Below are 12,681 nucleotides of genomic sequence, written 5' to 3'. Positions count from 1 at the left end.
CCGTGCTGTACCTGTCCTGGGAGTGTTTGATGGGGACAGTGAAGAGGGAGCTTTACTCTGTATCTAACCCCGTGCACTACCTGTCCTGGGAGTGTTTGATGGGGACAGTGTAGCGGGAGCTTTACTCTGTATCTAACCCCGTGCTGTACCTGTCCCGGGAGTGTTTTATGGGGACAGTGTAGAGGGAGCTTTACTCTGTATCTAAACCCGTGCTGTACCTGTCCCGGGAGTGTTTGGTGGGGACAGTGTCGAGGGAGCTTTACTCTGTATCTAACCCCGTGCTGTACCTGTCCTGGGAGTGTTTGATGGGGACAGTGTAGAGGAAGCTTTACTCTGTATCTAACCCCGTGCTGTACCTGTCCTGGGAGTGTTTGATGGGGACAGTGTAGAGGGAGCTTTACTTTGTATCTAATCCCGTGCTGTACCTGTCCTGGGAGTGTTTGATGGGGACAGTGTAGAGGGAGCTTTACTCTATTTCTAACCCCGTGCTGTACCTGTCCTGGGAGTGTTTGATAGGGACAGTGTAGAGGAAGCTTTACTCTGTATCTAACCCCGTGCTGTACCTGTCCTGGGAGTGTTTGATGAGGACAGTGCAGAGGGAGCTTTACTCTGTATCTAATCCCGTGCTGTACCTGTCCTGGGAGTGTTTGACGGGGACAGTGTAGAGGGAGCTTTACTCTGTATCTAACCCCGTGCTGTACCTGTCCTGGGAGTGTTTGATGGGGACAGTGTGGAGGGAGCTTTACTCTGTATCTAACCCTGTGCTTTACCTGTCCTGGGAGTGTTTGATAGGGACAGTGTAGAGGAAGCTTTACTCTATATCTAACCCCGTGCTGTACCTGTCCTGGGAGTGTTTAATGGGGACAGTGTAGAGGGAGCTTTACTCTGTATCTAACCCCGTGCTGTACATGTCCTGGGTGTTTGATGGGGACAGTGTAGAGGGAGCTTTACTCTGTATCTAACCCCGTGCTGTACCTGTCCTGGGAGTGATTGATGGGGACAGTGCAGAGGGAGCTTTACTCTGTATCTAAACCCGTGCTGTACCTGTCCTGGGAGTGTTTGATGGGGACAGTGTCGAGGGAGCATTACTCTATTTCTAACCCCGTGCTGTACCTGTCCTGGGAGTGTTTGATGGGGACAGTGTCGAGGGAGCTTTACTCTGTATCTAACCCCGTGCTGTACCTGTCCAGGGAGTGATTGATGGGGACAGTGCAGAGGGAGCTTTACTCTGTATCTAACCCCGTGCTGTACCTGTCCTGGGAGTGTTTGATGGGGACAGTGTAGAGGGAGCTTTACTCTGTATCTAACCCCGTGCTGTACCTGTCCTGGGAGTGTTTGATGGGGACAGTGTCGAGGGAGCTTTACTCTGTATCTAAACCCGTGCTGTACCTATCCTGGGAGTGTTTGATGGGGACAGTGTCGAGGGAGCTTTACTCTATTTCTAACCCCGTGCTGTACCTGTCCTGGGAGTGTTTGATGGGGACAATGCAGAGGGAGCTTTACTCTGTATCTAACCCCGTGCTGTACCTGTCCTGGGAGTGTTTGATGGGGACAATGCAGAGGGAGCTTTACTCTGTATCTAACCCTATGCTGTACCTGTCCTGGGAGTGTTTGATGGGGACTGTGTAGAGGGAGCTTTACTCTGTATCTAACCCTGTGCTGTACCTGTCCTGGGAGTGTTTGATGGGGTCAGTGTAGAGGGAGCTTTACTCTGTATCTAACCCCGTGCTGTACCTGTCCTGGGAGTGTTTGATAGGGACAGTGTAGAGGAAGCTTTACTCTGTATCTAACTCCGTGCTGTACCTGTCCTGGGAGTGTTTGATGAGGACAGTGCAGAGGGAGCTTTACTCTGTATCTAACCCCGTGCTGTACCTGCCCTGGGAGTGTTTGACGGGGACAGTGTAGAGGGAGCTTTACTCTGTATCTAACCCCGCGCTGTACCTGTCCTGGAAGTGTTTGATGGGGACAGTGTGGAGGGAGCTTTACTCTGTATCTAACCCTGTGCTGTACCTGTCCTGGGAGTGTTTGATAGGGACAGTGTAGAGGAAGCTTTACTCTATATCTAACCCCGTGCTGTACCTATCCTGGGAGTGTTTAATGGGGACAGTGTAGAGGGAGCTTTACTCTGTATCTAACCCCGTGCTGTACCTGTTCTGGGAGTGATTGATGGGGACAGTGTGGAGGGAGCTTTACTCTGTATCTAACCCTGTGCTGTACCTGTCCTGGGAGTGTTTGATCGGGACAGTGTAGAGGAAGCTTTACTCTATATCTAACCCCGTGCTGTACCTGTCCTGGGAGTGTTTAATGGGGACAGTGTAGAGGGAGCTTTACTCTGTATCTAACCCCATGCTGTACCTGTCCTGGGAGTGTTTGATAGGGACAGTGTAGAGGGAGCTTTACTCTGTATCTAACCCCGTGCTGTACATGTCCTGGGAGTGTTTGATGGGGACAGTGTCGAGGGAGCTTTACTCTGTATCTAACCCCGTGCTGTACCTGTCCTGGGAGTGATTGATGGGGACAGTGCAGAGGGAGCTTTACTCTGTATCTAACCCCGTGCTGTACCTGTCCTGGGAGTGTTTGATGGGGACAGTGTAGAGGGTGCTTTACTCTGTATCTAACCCCGTGCTGTACCTGTCCTGGGAGTGTTTGATGGGGACTGTGCAGAGGGAGCTTTACTCTGTATCTAACCCCGTGCTTTACCTGTCCTGGGAGTGTTTGATGGGGACAGTGTAGAGGGAGCTTTACTCTGTATCTAACCCCGTGCTGTACCTGTCCTGGGAGTGTTTGATGGGGACAGTGTAGAGGGAGCTTTACTCTGTATCTAACCCCGTGCAGTACCTGTCCTGGGAGTGTTTGATGGGGACAGTGTAGCGGGAGCTTTACTCTGTATCTAACCCCGTGCTGTACCTGTCCTGGGAGTGTTTGATGGGGACAGTGCAGAGGGAGCTTTACTTTGTATCTAATCCCGTGCTGTACCTGTCCTGGGAGTGTTTGATGGGGACAGTGTAGAGGGAGCTTTACTCCATTTCTAACCCCGTGCTGTACCTGTCCTGGGAGTGTTTGATGGGGACAGTGTAGAGGGAGCTTTACTCTGTATCTAACCCCGTGCTGTCCCTGTCCTGTGAGTGTTTGATGGGGTCAGTATAGAGGGAGCTTTACTCTGTATCTAACCCCGTGCTGTACCTGTCCTGGGAGTGTTTGATAGGGACAGTGTAGAGGAAGCTTTACTCTGTATCTAACCCCGTGCTGTACCTGTCCTGGGAGTGTTTGATGAGGACAGTGTAGTGGGAGCTTTACTCTGTATCTAACCCCGTGCTGTACCTGTCCTGGGAGTGTTTGACGGGGACAGTGTAGAGGAAGCTTTACTCTGTATCTAACCCCGTGCTGCACCTGTCCTGGGAGTGTTTGATAGGGACAGTGTAGAGGAAGCTTTACTCTGTATCTAACCCCGTGCTGTACCTGTCCTGGGAGTGTTTAATGAGGACAGTGCAGAGGGAGCTTTACTCTGTATCTAACCCCGTGCTGTACCTGTCCTGGGAGTGTTTGACGGGGACAGTGCAGAGGGAGCTTTACTCTGTATCTAACCCCGTGCTGTACCTGTCCTGGGAGTGTTTGATGGGGACAGTGTAGAGGGAGCTTTACTCTGTATCTAACCCCGTGCTGTACCTGTCCTGGGAGTGTTTGATGGGGACAGTGAAGAGGGAGCTTTACTCTGTATCTAACCCCGTGCACTACCTGTCCTGGGAGTGTTTGATGGGGACAGTGTAGCGGGAGCTTTACTCTGTATCTAACCCCGTGCTGTACCTGTCCCGGGAGTGTTTGATGGGGACAGTGTAGAGGGAGCTTTACTCTGTATCTAAACCCGTGCTGTACCTGTCCCGGGAGTGTTTGATGGGGACAGTGTCGAGGGAGCTTTACTCTGTATCTAACCCCGTGCTGTACCTGTCCTGGGAGTGTTTGATGGGGACAGAGTAGAGGAAGCTTTACTCTGTATCTAACCCCGTGCTGTACCTGTCCTGGGAGTGTATGATGGGGACAGTGTAGAGGGAGCTTTACTCTGTATCTAACCCTGTGCTGTACCTGTCCTGGGAGTGATTGATGGGGACAGTGTAGAGGGTGCTTTACTCTATATCTAACCCCGTGCTGTACCTGTCCTGGGAGTGTTTGATGGGGACAGTGTAGAGGGAGCTTTACTCTGTATCTAACCCCGTGCTGTACCTGTCCTGGGAGTGTTTGATGGGGACAGTGTAGAGGGTGCTTTACTCTATATCTAACCCCGTGCTGTACCTGTCCTGGGAGTGATTGATGGGGACAGTGTAGAGGGTGCTTTACTCTGTATCTAACCCCGTGCTGTACCTGTCCTGGGAGTGTTTGATGGGGACAGTGCAGAGGGAGCTTTACTCTGTATCTAACCCCGTGCTGTACCTGTCCCGGGAGTGTTTGATGGGGACAGTGTCGAGGGAGCTTTACCCTGTATCTAACCCCGCGCTGTACCTGTCCTGGGAGTGTTTGATGGGGACAGTGTAGAGGAAGCTTTACTCTGTATCTAACCCCGTGCTGTACCTGTCCTGGGAGTGTTTGATGGGGACAGTGCAGAGGGAGCTTTACTTTGTATCTAATCCCGTGCTGTACCTGTCCTGGGAGTGTTTGATGGGGACAGTGTAGAGGGAGCTTTACTCCATTTCTAACCCCGTGCTGTACCTGTCCTGGGAGTGTTTGATGGGGACAGTGTAGAGGGAGCTTTACTCTGTATCTAACCCCGTGCTGTCCCTGTCCTGGGAGTGTTTGATGGGGTCAGTATAGAGGGAGCTTTACTCTGTATCTAACCCCGTGCTGTACCTGTCCTGGGAGTGTTTGATAGGGACAGTGTAGAGGAAGCTTTACTCTGTATCTAACCCCGTGCTGTACCTGTCCTGGGAGTGTTTGATGAGGACAGTGTAGTGGGAGCTTTACTCTGTATCTAACCCCGTGCTGTACCTGTCCTGGGAGTGTTTGACGGGGACAGTGTAGAGGAAGCTTTACTCTGTATCTAACCCCGTGCTGCACCTGTCCTGGGAGTGTTTGATAGGGACAGTGTAGAGGAAGCTTTACTCTGTATCTAACCCCGTGCTGTACCTGTCCTGGGAGTGTTTAATGAGGACAGTGCAGAGGGAGCTTTACTCTGTATCTAACCCCGTGCTGTACCTGTCCTGGGAGTGTTTGATGGGGACAGTGTAGAGGGAGCTTTACTCTGTATCTAACCCCGTGCTGTACCTGTCCTGGGAGTGTTTGATGGGGACAGTGAAGAGGGAGCTTTACTCTGTATCTAACCCCGTGCACTACCTGTCCTGGGAGTGTTTGATGGGGACAGTGTAGCGGGAGCTTTACTCTGTATCTAACCCCGTGCTGTACCTGTCCCGGGAGTGTTTGATGGGGACAGTGTAGAGGGAGCTTTACTCTGTATCTAAACCCGTGCTGTACCTGTCCCGGGAGTGTTTGATGGGGACAGTGTCGAGGGAGCTTTACTCTGTATCTAACCCCATGCTGTACCTGTCCTGGGAGTGTTTGATGGGGACAGTGTAGAGGAAGCTTTACTCTGTATCTAACCCCGTGCTGTACCTGTCCTGGGAGTGTTTGATGGGGACAGTGTAGAGGGAGCTTTACTTTGTATCTAATCCCGTGCTGTACCTGTCCTGGGAGTGTTTGATGGGGACAGTGTAGAGGGAGCTTTACTCTATTTCTAACCCCGTGCTGTACCTGTCCTGGGAGTGTTTGATGGGGACAGTGTAGAGGGAGCTTTACTCTGTATCTAACCCCGTGCTGTCCCTGTCCTGGGAGTGTTTGATGGGGTCAGTATAGAGGGAGCTTGACTCTGTATCTAACCCCGTGCTGTACCTGTCCTGGGAGTGTTTGATAGGGACAGTGTAGAGGAAGCTTTACTCTGTATCTAACCCCGTGCTGTACCTGTCCTGGGAGTGTTTGATGAGGACAGAGTAGTGGGAGCTTTACTCTGTATCTAACCCCGTGCTGTACCTGTCCTGGGAGTGTTTGACGGGGACAGTGTAGAGGAAGCTTTACTCTGTATCTAACCCCGTGCTGTACCTGTCCTGGGAGTGTTTGATAGGGACAGTGTAGAGGAAGCTTTACTCTGTATCTAACCCCGTGCTGTACCTGTCCTGGGAGTGTTTGATGAGGATAGTGCAGAGGGAGCTTTACTCTGTATCTAATCCCGTGCTGTACCTGTCCTGGGAGTGTTTGACGGGGACAGTGTAGAGGGAGCTTTACTCTGTATCTAACCCCGTGCTGTACCTGTCCTGGGAGTGTTTGATAGGGACAGTGTAGAGGAAGCTTTACTCTGTATCTAACCCCGTGCTGTACCTGTCCTGGGAGTGTTTAATGAGGACAGTGCAGAGGGAGCTTTACTCTGTATCTAACCCCGTGCTGTACCTGTCCTGGGAGTGTTTGACGGGGACAGTGCAGAGGGAGCTTTACTCTGTATCTAACCCCGTGCTGTACCTGTCCTGGGAGTGTTTGATGGGGACAGTGTAGAGGGAGCTTTACTCTGTATCTAACCCCGTGCTGTACCTGTCCTGGGAGTGTTTGATGGGGACAGTGAAGAGGGAGCTTTACTCTGTATCTAACCCCGTGCACTACCTGTCCTGGGAGTGTTTGATGGGGACAGTGTAGCGGGAGCTTTACTCTGTATCTAACCCCGTGCTGTACCTGTCCCGGGAGTGTTTGATGGGGACAGTGTAGAGGGAGCTTTACTCTGTATCTAAACCCGTGCTGTACCTGTCCCGGGAGTGTTTGATGGGGACAGTGTCGAGGGAGCTTTACTCTGTATCTAACCCCGTGCTGTACCTGTCCTGGGAGTGTTTGATGGGGACAGTGTAGAGGAAGCTTTACTCTGTATCTAACCCCGTGCTGTACCTGTCCTGGGAGTGTATGATGGGGACAGTGTAGAGGGAGCTTTACTCTGTATCTAACCCTGTGCTGTACCTGTCCTGGGAGTGATTGATGGGGACAGTGTAGAGGGTGCTTTACTCTATATCTAACCCCGTGCTGTACCTGTCCTGGGAGTGTTTGATGGGGACAGTGTAGAGGGAGCTTTACTCTGTATCTAACCCCGTGCTGTACCTGTCCTGGGAGTGTTTGATGGGGACAGTGTAGAGGGTGCTTTACTCTATATCTAACCCCGTGCTGTACCTGTCCTGGGAGTGATTGATGGGGACAGTGTAGAGGGTGCTTTACTCTGTATCTAACCCCGTGCTGTACCTGTCCTGGGAGTGTTTGATGGGGACAGTGCAGAGGGAGCTTTACTCTGTATCTAACCCCGTGCTTTACCTGTCCTGGGAGTGTTTGATGGGGACAGTGTAGAGGGAGCTTTACTCTGTATCTAACCCCGTGCTGTACCTGTCCTGGGAGTGTTTGATGGGGACAGTGTAGAGGGAGCTTTACTCTGTATCTAACCCCGTGCAGTACCTGTCCTGGGAGTGTTTGATGGGGACAGTGTAGCGGGAGCTTTAATCTGTATCTAACCCCGTGCTGTACCTGTCCCGGGAGTGTTTGATGGGGACAGTGTCGAGGGAGCTTTACTCTGTATCTAACCCCGTGCTGTACCTGTCCTGGGAGTGTTTGATGGGGACAGTGTAGAGGAAGCTTTACTCTGTATCTAACCCCGTGCTGTACCTGTCCTGGGAGTGTTTGATGGGGACAGTGCAGAGGGAGCTTTACTTTGTATCTAATCCCGTGCTGTACCTGTCCTGGGAGTGTTTGATGGGGACAGTGTAGAGGGAGCTTTACTCCATTTCTAACCCCGTGCTGTACCTGTCCTGGGAGTGTTTGATGGGGACAGTGTAGAGGGAGCTTTACTCTGTATCTAACCCCGTGCTGTCCCTGTCCTGGGAGTGTTTGATGGGGTCAGTATAGAGGGAGCTTTACTCTGTATCTAACCCCGTGCTGTACCTGTCCTGGGAGTGTTTGATAGGGACAGTGTAGAGGAAGCTTTACTCTGTATCTAACCCCGTGCTGTACCTGTCCTGGGAGTGTTTGATGAGGACAGTGTAGTGGGAGCTTTACTCTGTATCTAACCCCGTGCTGTACCTGTCCCGGGAGTGTTTGATGGGGACAGTGTAGAGGAAGCTTTACTCTGTATCTAACCCCGTGCTGTACCTGTCCTGGGAGTGTTTGATGGGGACAGTGCAGAGGGAGCTTTACTTTGTATCTAATCCCGTGCTGTACCTGTCCTGGGAGTGTTTGATGGGGACAGTGTAGAGGGAGCTTTACTCCATTTCTAACCCCGTGCTGTACCTGTCCTGGGAGTGTTTGATGGGGACAGTGTAGAGGGAGCTTTACTCTGTATCTAACCCCGTGCTGTCCCTGTCCTGTGAGTGTTTGATGGGGTCAGTATAGAGGGAGCTTTACTCTGTATCTAACCCCGTGCTGTACCTGTCCTGGGAGTGTTTGATAGGGACAGTGTAGAGGAAGCTTTACTCTGTATCTAACCCCGTGCTGTACCTGTCCTGGGAGTGTTTGATGAGGACAGTGTAGTGGGAGCTTTACTCTGTATCTAACCCCGTGCTGTACCTGTCCTGGGAGTGTTTGACGGGGACAGTGTAGAGGAAGCTTTACTCTGTATCTAACCCCGTGCTGCACCTGTCCTGGGAGTGTTTGATAGGGACAGTGTAGAGGAAGCTTTACTCTGTATCTAACCCCGTGCTGTACCTGTCCTGGGAGTGTTTAATGAGGACAGTGCAGAGGGAGCTTTACTCTGTATCTAACCCCGTGCTGTACCTGTCCTGGGAGTGTTTGACGGGGACAGTGCAGAGGGAGCTTTACTCTGTATCTAACCCCGTGCTGTACCTGTCCTGGGAGTGTTTGATGGGGACAGTGTAGAGGGAGCTTTACTCTGTATCTAACCCCGTGCTGTACCTGTCCTGGGAGTGTTTGATGGGGACAGTGAAGAGGGAGCTTTACTCTGTATCTAACCCCGTGCACTACCTGTCCTGGGAGTGTTTGATGGGGACAGTGTAGCGGGAGCTTTACTCTGTATCTAACCCCGTGCTGTACCTGTCCCGGGAGTGTTTGATGGGGACAGTGTAGAGGGAGCTTTACTCTGTATCTAAACCCGTGCTGTACCTGTCCCGGGAGTGTTTGATGGGGACAGTGTCGAGGGAGCTTTACTCTGTATCTAACCCCGTGCTGTACCTGTCCTGGGAGTGTTTGATGGGGACAGAGTAGAGGAAGCTTTACTCTGTATCTAACCCCGTGCTGTACCTGTCCTGGGAGTGTATGATGGGGACAGTGTAGAGGGAGCTTTACTCTGTATCTAACCCTGTGCTGTACCTGTCCTGGGAGTGATTGATGGGGACAGTGTAGAGGGTGCTTTACTCTATATCTAACCCCGTGCTGTACCTGTCCTGGGAGTGTTTGATGGGGACAGTGTAGAGGGAGCTTTACTCTGTATCTAACCCCGTGCTGTACCTGTCCTGGGAGTGTTTGATGGGGACAGTGTAGAGGGTGCTTTACTCTATATCTAACCCCGTGCTGTACCTGTCCTGGGAGTGATTGATGGGGACAGTGTAGAGGGTGCTTTACTCTGTATCTAACCCCGTGCTGTACCTGTCCTGGGAGTGTTTGATGGGGACAGTGCAGAGGGAGCTTTACTCTGTATCTAACCCCGTGCTTTACCTGTCCTGGGAGTGTTTGATGGGGACAGTGTTGAGGGAGCTTTACTCTGTATCTAACCCCGTGCTGTACCTGTCCTGGGAGTGTTTGATGGGGACAGTGTAGAGGGAGCTTTACTCTGTATCTAACCCCGTGCAGTACCTGTCCTGGGAGTGTTTGATGGGGACAGTGTAGCGGGAGCTTTAATCTGTATCTAACCCCGTGCTGTACCTGTCCCGGGAGTGTTTGATGGGGACAGTGTCGAGGGAGCTTTACTCTGTATCTAACCCCGTGCTGTACCTGTCCTGGGAGTGTTTGATGGGGACAGTGTAGAGGAAGCTTTACTCTGTATCTAACCCCGTGCTGTACCTGTCCTGGGAGTGTTTGATGGGGACAGTGCAGAGGGAGCTTTACTTTGTATCTAATCCCGTGCTGTACCTGTCCTGGGAGTGTTTGATGGGGACAGTGTAGAGGGAGCTTTACTCCATTTCTAACCCCGTGCTGTACCTGTCCTGGGAGTGTTTGATGGGGACAGTGTAGAGGGAGCTTTACTCTGTATCTAACCCCGTGCTGTCCCTGTCCTGGGAGTGTTTGATGGGGTCAGTATAGAGGGAGCTTTACTCTGTATCTAACCCCGTGCTGTACCTGTCCTGGGAGTGTTTGATAGGGACAGTGTAGAGGAAGCTTTACTCTGTATCTAACCCCGTGCTGTACCTGTCCTGGGAGTGTTTGATGAGGACAGTGTAGTGGGAGCTTTACTCTGTATCTAACCCCGTGCTGTACCTGTCCTGGGAGTGTTTGACGGGGACAGTGTAGAGGAAGCTTTACTCTGTATCTAACCCCGTGCTGCACCTGTCCTGGGAGTGTTTGATAGGGACAGTGTAGAGGAAGCTTTACTCTGTATCTAACCCCGTGCTGTACCTGTCCTGGGAGTGTTTAATGAGGACAGTGCAGAGGGAGCTTTACTCTGTATCTAACCCCGTGCTGTACCTGTCCTGGGAGTGTTTGATGGGGACAGTGTAGAGGGAGCTTTACTCTGTATCTAACCCCGTGCTGTACCTGTCCTGGGAGTGTTTGATGGGGACAGTGAAGAGGGAGCTTTACTCTGTATCTAACCCCGTGCACTACCTGTCCTGGGAGTGTTTGATGGGGACAGTGTAGCGGGAGCTTTACTCTGTATCTAACCCCGTGCTGTACCTGTCCCGGGAGTGTTTGATGGGGACAGTGTAGAGGGAGCTTTACTCTGTATCTAAACCCGTGCTGTAACTGTCCCGGGAGTGTTTGATGGGGACAGTGTCGAGGGAGCTTTACTCTGTATCTAACCCCGTGCTGTACCTGTCCTGGGAGTGTTTGATGGGGACAGTGTAGAGGAAGCTTTACTCTGTATCTAACCCCGTGCTGTACCTGTCCTGGGAGTGTTTGATGGGGACAGTGTAGAGGGAGCTTTACTTTGTATCTAATCCCGTGCTGTACCTGTCCTGGGAGTGTTTGATGGGGACAGTGTAGAGGGAGCTTTACTCTATTTCTAACCCCGTGCTGTACCTGTCCTGGGAGTGTTTGATGGGGACAGTGTAGAGGGAGCTTTACTCTGTATCTAACCCCGTGCTGTCCCTGTCCTGGGAGTGTTTGATGGGGTCAGTATAGAGGGAGCTTTACTCTGTATCTAACCCCGTGCTGTACCTGTCCTGGGAGTGTTTGATAGGGACAGTGTAGAGGAAGCTTTACTCTGTATCTAACCCCGTGCTGTACCTGTCCTGGGAGTGTTTGATGAGGACAGAGTAGTGGGAGCTTTACTCTGTATCTAACCCCGTGCTGTACCTGTCCTGGGAGTGTTTGACGGGGACAGTGTAGAGGAAGCTTTACTCTGTATCTAACCCCGTGCTGTACCTGTCCTGGGAGTGTTTGATAGGGACAGTGTAGAGGAAGCTTTACTCTGTATCTAACCCCGTGCTGTACCTGTCCTGGGAGTGTTTGATGAGGATAGTGCAGAGGGAGCTTTACTCTGTATCTAATCCCGTGCTGTACCTGTCCTGGGAGTGTTTGACGGGGACAGTGTAGAGGGAGCTTTACTCTGTATCTAACCCCGTGCTGTACCTGTCCTGGGAGTGTTTGATAGGGACAGTGTAGAGGAAGCTTTACTCTGTATCTAACCCCGTGCTGTACCTGTCCTGGGAGTGTTTAATGAGGACAGTGCAGAGGGAGCTTTACTCTGTATCTAACCCCGTGCTGTACCTGTCCTGGGAGTGTTTGACGGGGACAGTGCAGAGGGAGCTTTACTCTGTATCTAACCCCGTGCTGTACCTGTCCTGGGAGTGTTTGATGGGGACAGTGTAGAGGGAGCTTTACTCTGTATCTAACCCCGTGCTGTACCTGTCCTGGGAGTGTTTGATGGGGACAGTGAAGAGGGAGCTTTACTCTGTATCTAACCCCGTGCACTACCTGTCCTGGGAGTGTTTGATGGGGACAGTGTAGCGGGAGCTTTACTCTGTATCTAACCCCGTGCTGTACCTGTCCCGGGAGTGTTTGATGGGGACAGTGTAGAGGGAGCTTTACTCTGTATCTAAACCCGTGCTGTACCTGTCCCGGGAGTGTTTGATGGGGACAGTGTCGAGGGAGCTTTACTCTGTATCTAACCCCGTGCTGTACCTGTCCTGGGAGTGTTTGATGGGGACAGTGTAGAGGAAGCTTTACTCTGTATCTAACCCCGTGCTGTACCTGTCCTGGGAGTGTATGATGGGGACAGTGTAGAGGGAGCTTTACTCTGTATCTAACCCTGTGCTGTACCTGTCCTGGGAGTGATTGATGGGGACAGTGTAGAGGGTGCTTTACTCTATATCTAACCCCGTGCTGTACCTGTCCTGGGAGTGTTTGACGGGGACAGTGTAGAGGGAGCTTTACTCTGTATCTAACCCCGTGCTGTACCTGTCCTGGGAGTGTTTGATGGGGACAGTGTAGAGGGTGCTTTACTCTATATCTAACCCCGTGCTGTACCTGTCCTGGGAGTGATTGATGGGGACAGTGTAGAGGGTGCTTTAC

This window comes from Scyliorhinus torazame, chromosome 19 (genome assembly GCF_047496885.1).
Source record: "Scyliorhinus torazame isolate Kashiwa2021f chromosome 19, sScyTor2.1, whole genome shotgun sequence".
In the NCBI taxonomy this organism is placed as follows: domain Eukaryota; kingdom Metazoa; phylum Chordata; class Chondrichthyes; order Carcharhiniformes; family Scyliorhinidae; genus Scyliorhinus; species Scyliorhinus torazame.
Note: the sequence above shows the minus strand (reverse complement) of the source record.